The following is a 7,933-nucleotide window of genomic DNA, read 5'->3' as shown; positions in this document are numbered from 1 at the left end:
AGAGGAGCGACATGAGGGTGAGTAAGTAATGACAGAATTTTCATTTTTGGGTGAACTAACCTTTTAAATGCATAACAATAAATGTGTGCTTTAAAGAATAGCACTAGTAAAGTTTAATAGTTGCCAATGGTGAATATATTTAGTAGTGCTCCTTACTAGTTGGCTAAACCAAATAGTAAACGAACTGCTACAAATTTTAACATATATTCTTGATTTAGAACTAGTGAAATGTGCTGGACTTTATGTGCAATGTCAAATTTTAGCTTTCCTCCATCAGTATTAATCCATTTGTTCCACACAATAAACCTAATGTCATGATCCAAATAGTTCAACTCTACATGTGTCATTAACTTCATTGCCGTGCAATATAAAAAAGGTCAACTAATATCTGACTCATTGTGACAACAGGCAGTGATGACTTCTTCCAGTCCTTTCAAGTTGTTGTTGGCTCATGTGCACTACGTCACGATACTGAATTTAGTCTCGGGGCGGCTGACGTGGGCTGCTCTCTTGTACACGAGCCCTCACAGGGAGGCCCCCACCTCTAAGCATCCTGATCGTCCTATCACAGCGCGGGAGACGTCAATCGGGCTTGCTCATGCTAACTGCTCCTCCTCACTTAGGTGCTGTTGTTCATAAGCTCCACATCACAGTTTGGAGGCTTGTTCAACCCCCTTGAGGTGCGATCTAGTCACTCGAACTGATGCACTAACTCTGAGACCCCCCCCCCCCCCCTCAAAAAAAAAAAAAAAACTCGCACTGACTCGAGGAGTCACCCACACAAAAGCTGATTAGCAAGGTTGTGTGTCATGAGGACAACTTCTTGTTTGTTTCTGTATAGTCTTAGCATTTCTAAAACAGATTACGGATGGATTTGCTGCAGAGAGGCCCTCAATAATGATATTTCATAATAAAATGTACATTATTACTCAAAAGCAAGTGCTTTGACATGTTGCATTGACCATCTTCCCCATCATTTCCTGTGTTCACTGTTTTCCTCTGTAATAAAATAAATAACAAAATAAGAAACAAAAGGAAAAATAAATTGAAAAATACATCCTTTTTATGATTTTTAGTCTCATTAAAAAAAAAAAAAACATTATAAAACAAACAAATAACTATAAAGTTTTCAGAGATAAAATTAACAGGTGTGGCCAGACGTCAAAGCATTACCTTTAAAAATTCAGCTTCTGTATCTTAACAGTCTAACATTTTAAAATGTCACACAGGTTTTTAATGAATGTAAGTGACATTATTAAATTTGCCAGTGCAAGTGACAATCGAATTGAACCTATTTCTTGCCTTGTGAGGAGAAAAATGTCATCTTTCAACATTTGAAACCTGTAGTTAATCAAAAGATATATAGTGCCAAAGAACCATCAAACAATCTGACTAAACATCCAGGTACAAATTGTATTTAAATGCATTTGCATGTTGTGATGACAGGATGTCACATATCCCATCTGGCTCTGAATTAGTTATACAGTATGTCAAAGCTATATTCATTATATATATTCAGTATAGTCAGTGATAAAAAGGGTTAAGTCTATTTTAATAATCCAAATATTTTATTAATAGTTAAAGGATTAGTTCACTTTCAAATTAAAATTAGCCCAAGCTTTACTCACCCTCAAGTCATCAGGTGTACATGATTTTCTTCTTTCTGATGAACAGCCAGAGAAATAATAATAAATATTCTGACGCATCCGAGCTTTATAATGGCAGTGAACAGGGTTCATGAGTATGAGCTGAAGATATATGGAAGATATAAGGCACATATGGAAGGCAGTCTGTCGGAAGCTACATATTTTACATCATAACTTGTTAAATATGGATATTTTTTTACACAAACACATCGCTTCACTTCAGAAGGCCTTTATTAACCCCCCGGAGCCGTGTGGAGTACGTTTGTGATGGATGGATGTGGATGGAAGCACTTTCTTCAGCTCATACTCATGAACGCTGTTCACTGCCATTATAAAGCTCGGATGCGTCAGGATATTTATTAAAATATCTCAGATTATGTTCATCAGAAAGAAGAAAGTCATATACACCTAGGATGACTTGAGGGTGAGCAAAGCTTGGGCTAATTTTCATTTGAAAGTGAACTAATCCTTTAAGGCTTGAAAGTGAAATACAATTTATTCACTTCAGTATAAAACTTTTTTTAGTGTTTTCACTAGAAGACTTTTCAAAACACCACTAAAAGTGGATAAAAGATGCCTGAGTGAAATATCACAATCTGCATTAATTAATGCTAATTAATTCATATGGCAACAGCAAATAATAGAATGAGAATAATTTTGGGATAAGTTAACAGCATTATAGCCAGGGTTGATGACACTCCTATGAAGTAGAAAAGCTTCTTTTGGTGTCTCTTCAAGTGCACTAAACAAAATGTTAATGTAAAAAGTGTGTAATGTAAATCATGCAGTAACATCTATATTCATTTATTTTATTCAATTTTTCGGCATCGTTGAATCAAACCAAATACATTAGGTTACACCAGCAAAACTATGTAAGATTAAATCAGGTATAGAAAGAGCTCCTTAACGGGTAACAGTTGAAGGCTTCCACTTTTTACAGTGTGAGTGGGTTTAAATAGAAATAACATTTTAGAATTTCTTGGAAAAGACTATTTGGAAAAATACACACAACCGTAGGTCATAAATTCCTTTGACATGGTAATATAAGGTTAAAGCTAACAGGCTGAGAGACAGACTTAGATAAACCCATGGCTCATCTGTCTAAAAGAAAAAAATCACTCTACACTTGATGGATGATCTATTTTCCATTGCATGACATTGGAAATATTATAACAGCATTAAAGGTGGAGGAAATATAACAGCAATTGTTATACACCTCACTGTAGATTTGCATGTTCTGACAGTAACTCATGACTCATAAATGATAGATATGAACATATATGGTTAAATACATTTGTTCTTCTGTACACTCATTTGCCAAATACAAAAGAAATGGGCACCATGACATCCCATCCATGCATGGATTACTGTACTGTATCAACAGCAAAGTTTTAGCATCAAGCTGTGGCTTATACAACTTCCTGGGCATAGACATTACAACCTTAAAAAGAAGTGTGATTTCCCTCTCTGAATAAGACTCATCAGTTTATAATACAAAAGTAAATCAGTGCTCTTACTTAATACCACATACAAATATCAATGTATGTTAAATTGACAGAAGTGTTACAGAATGAACTACTGTGACTCAGTCTGTGCCTGTTGGAATACTGAGTGTTTATTTCACTGTCCGCCTCTCAGGGCTGTGTCACATAATCGACTAGCCTTTTATTAGCACAACAAAAACTGTCTGCTTGCCATTTACACAAATCCCAAATGTCCTTTTGATTTATTGGGGAATTTTATAGGATTCAAACACCTATTACGCAGGTAGAAACCCTCTCAAACAGATTATGACAAGTTAAATTTGTCCTTTTATTTCTCAACAGGAGTAATAAAGTTTTTTGGGTCTACTAGAATAGGTTTCCATGCAAGAATGTTCAAAAAACACATTATTTTCACATATTTTACATTATTGCAGCACCTCGCTTACCAGTCTGTCAGTAACACTCTGTTTAGTTCCTGTCTCTATGAAGCCCCTCCTCCCAACAAGCACACTGTGTTCTGATTGGTTGGCTGGATTAGTCAACTGCTTCAAGCATGTTTCAGAAATGTCATGCCTCTTACCATAACCGCGAGTTTCAATACACTACTAACGAAACTCAGCCAGGCCTTGCCCTTCCTTCGGTTGTAATTATTTAAATGAGAGATATTGTGACATGTATGTTCCCATAAGAAAACTCAACACTACAATCAAGGTGTTTAAGGGAGTTCAGAAACAGTGCTTACTGATATAGAGAATAACTCCCTTTGTGCTTTGTAACTTTGTAGACATTTTTCATGCTCAAACAGCAACATTAGACACTAAAGAAGGGTGAAAATGTAAAAAACATAAAAGGTTTTCTCTAAAGAAATCAAGCAGCTGAACACAATGAAAATGTATGTAGCAGTGGAGCCTCCTTGAAGGGGAAAAGGAGAACTTTTCTGTGCTGGATCCAGCCACACCTGCGGTTGAGGGAGTAGGAGAACATGTGTAGGGGGTTTGCAGACTCTGCGTCATAACACACCCTGCAGACGCACACTGTCAGTCACACAGCCTTCTGTCTTGGCAACCGTGTATTGACTGCAAAGATCTCAGGTGAACAAAAAATGGCATAAACATCTGGTTGAAAGGAAAGCATAATCAATTCTAATCTAATCCGTCGAAATGGTGGTACAAAAAGGTTAAGAAAAGAATGCAAATTCTGAGCCATTGAAATAGCCTGTGAACTGTGATACTTTTACAGGAAATGGAAGTGTTTGTGTCTCCTGCATTACTTGCTGTTCTAGTCCTCATTCAGCTCATTGACTCATTGACAGGCTGAATCTGTGAAGTCTCTTATTTTCATTCTTTGCAAAAAAATCTTCTGATAAAATTTGTCATGTGGCAGGAAGTGGACAGAGAAGTGGCATTATTATGCAATCCGTATGACCAAACGTGGCAATGACGAGGAGTTTGTGTTGTTGAATGTTTGCACTTCACTGCAATAGCAACTGGCATAGGTGTGTTTTTATGAGAACAATTATCTGGCAGCAGACCACCGGTGAAATCTGAGCAATGGCAGGATGAGTGAACAGTCACTTCAAGCGCCGATGGCAGAAAATGTTATGAAGAGGAAGTGAGACCTCAATAACATTGACTGACCCCATATTAACAGCGATTCGTCATCATTCACCTGCAGCTCAGCGATATGATAATATGGAACTGGCTCAGTAGATACAAAGCACATAATGTCCATATCATGTGGTTTGATTCGTGGCAGTTTTCCTTGGGGATGCTTTATTACGTTAGGCTGGAAATTGTATCGCAAGGGTAATAAGAAGTAGGAGGTATTGTTGTACTGGTATTGCTGCTCTTGCAGCCACTTGACAAACACTGGCAACACTGACCAATGATTGATAAAAATCAACCTTTAAAGCCCCAATATACTCATGGCAAAGTTCTTTTTCGTTCTTCGCTCAGGTAAAAAGAAGTGTAAAATACCTTTGCTACGGTATACTGTTAGCAAACATCCTGACGCTGCTGAGAGCGGCATTTAGACGGATATGTAAAATGTGCTGCACGCTTTCCTTTCAAAAACAAAATAAACACACTACAAAAATGACAGCTGTGAGAAAACAGCTGTTAAGAAAGCATCCGATCATAGTGACATGAAAATGTTTGCACCAGCTCTGCAATTCGCCACTCCAGTTAAGTCACATCATGTTCATTCATATAGAACTCTATACAATATATATAGAGACAGGGCTTGACGTTAACTTTTTTGCTCACCAGCCACTGTGGCTAGTGGTTTTCCAAAGTAACTAGCCACTCAGCATTTTCAATGGCCACAATTTTGCTGCTGGGAAATTACATTTTATATGATTAAAGTTGACTTTGACATCCTAAAATTACTTGATTTTGAGTCATTTTACTTGTTTAGCTAGATTTAAAACCCTTTTAAACTTTCAAATGCAGATTGACTACCCAAATCAAGACTACATTTTATATCAGCTGGTATGTACGGGTGGGCAAAGGGGTGGGTAATATGACCATAATATGATAAATTTTATAATTGTATAAGTTATTTTTGTTAGGCTATATAAAAAGAACAAAGAAGCAAATTAGCAAATTACAAATACAACAGTAAATAGCCTAAACTCTTCTTTCAGATACAGTAGGTTTATTTATCATTTATTTAACATCTTCTGTTGTTTGATTAACATTAATGACAGACAGGTATTTAATTGGGCTGCTGAATGCATGGATGTAATATACTGACACATATCCAGTTATTACCCACCTGTTTACGTCCACTATTCAGGCGCAAGGAGATCTGATCGCGTGCGACACAGAGAGAGAGAGCGTGCATGTGAGAGAGCGCTTCTGTTGTGTCATTCAGCGCGATTCCGCCGATCCCGCCTCCACTAACTGCAAGTTAATCAATAACGAATTGTGATCGGATTGTAATGTTGTGCTACAATAAGCTTAGCTACATTTCATTAGACTGTAGGCTGAAATTATGATCAACCCGCCAAAGTGGCTAGTGGGAGCCACAGCTGAAATCTACCCGCATTTGGCGGGTGTTAATGTCAAGCCCTGTATAGAGATATAGACAAGCAGCTTTACAGTATTAAAGGGGAACTATTATGCCCTTTTTTTACAAGATGCAAAATGAAAAAAGTCTGTGATGTCCCCTGAGTGTGTCTGTGAACATTTAGCTTAAAAAAACCCACAGATCATTTTTATTGCATGTTAAAATTGCCACTTTTGGGGTGTGAGCAAAAACACGCCGTTTTTGTGTGTGTCCCTTTAAATGCAAATAAGCTGATGCTCCCGGCCCCCTTTCAAGAAGAGGGTGGAGTTTCAAGAGCTCATGTAACAACAAAACAGGACAATCTCATGCACTGAAAATGTCAGAAACTGTCAGTAGCGGTCAGCCTTATGCTTATATGGCGGAAACTATATGCTAATACAGCAGAGTCCGTCAACAGTCGTGGGCGGGGCCTGAGCAGTATGATGTCATACTGCTCAGAAAATGAAAATGCCTTGTTCTGAGACACTGCTTATGATTTATGGGGATTAAAAAAAGGAGTGGGTTGATTTTTATCATTATAGGGTGGTTGTGTACACACACTGCCAACACACATTTATGTTCAAACACCATGTAAAAGCGAATTTTGCGTAACAGGTCATGAAAAACAGTGCCAGTGCCAACTTCAATTTCTACTACAAAGCAGCTCTCCAGCGTGTTCATCTTTTTACTCACATCTGACCTCAGGGATGAACTGAAAAGAAAAAATGAACCAGAGAAGATTACAATGTCAAAGAAGGCGGGGCCCCAGAGCCACACCCACCTATTACATAACAGCCACGGACAAATGGTAGTTCTAGGGTGTTTACCAGCCAACTTTTCCAGAGAGTTCTCTTTGGCAAGCTGTTAAGAGCTCCTAAAATGAACTCCAAACAAGCTTTGTTTTGGAGTGATTTTGTTCGAAATGACCTTACACCAGTTCATTCTTCTATTTCGCTTTAAGTATTTTGGGGCCTTAACTATGCTATATTGGGTTTATGAAGAAAAAGCAGCTCAGTAAACTAAAGGCCGTAAGGATACGTTGGCTTCTGAACTCTCTGTTGAGGTGAACACAACTGAGGTAACTCCAGTTTTAATTCCAGCCCTCTGGTGCAGGGGTTGTAACATTATATCTCGATTAGAGAACCTGATCGAAGCTGACAGCTCCAACCGAAGCCCTGGAGGCCTCATGCAACCTTAACACCTGTGGCCTGTTCAATAGCACACTCATGAGTTCATAACCATCCCCCAGCCTCAAAGAACCATCCCAGCAAACAATGCACTGAACCATGAACGCAAGGTCAACACTTCACTCACTGGCCACTACGACACTACTGAGATTTTATGTATGTCAATGAGTTCCAGAATATCTAAATATAGCTTTAGGGAAAGAAAACCTGTTTAAAACCTGAAAAAACATATCAAGTGCACAAATAAAGCAAACGCTGAAAATCTATTGTGACCCCATTTGGACAAAAAAGTCTTTGTATTATGTAACAAAATATCAAACCAAGTGGCATTTATTTGGGAAAAAAAAGCACACTTTAAAGGGTTAGTTCACCCAAAAATGAAATTTCTGTCATTAATTACTCACCTTCATGTCGTTCCAAACCTGTAAGGCCTTCGTTTATCTTCAGAACACAAATTTAGATATTTTCGATGAAATCCCAGGGGTATCTGAACCACAAATAGGCAGCAACGTCAGCGAACCTTTCAATGCCCAAAAAGGTAGAAAAGACATCGTTAAATTAGTTGACG

This window comes from Ctenopharyngodon idella, chromosome 3 (genome assembly GCF_019924925.1).
Source record: "Ctenopharyngodon idella isolate HZGC_01 chromosome 3, HZGC01, whole genome shotgun sequence".
NCBI classification, from domain to species: Eukaryota; Metazoa; Chordata; class Actinopteri; order Cypriniformes; family Xenocyprididae; genus Ctenopharyngodon; species Ctenopharyngodon idella.
This window is presented reverse-complemented; position numbering follows the sequence as displayed.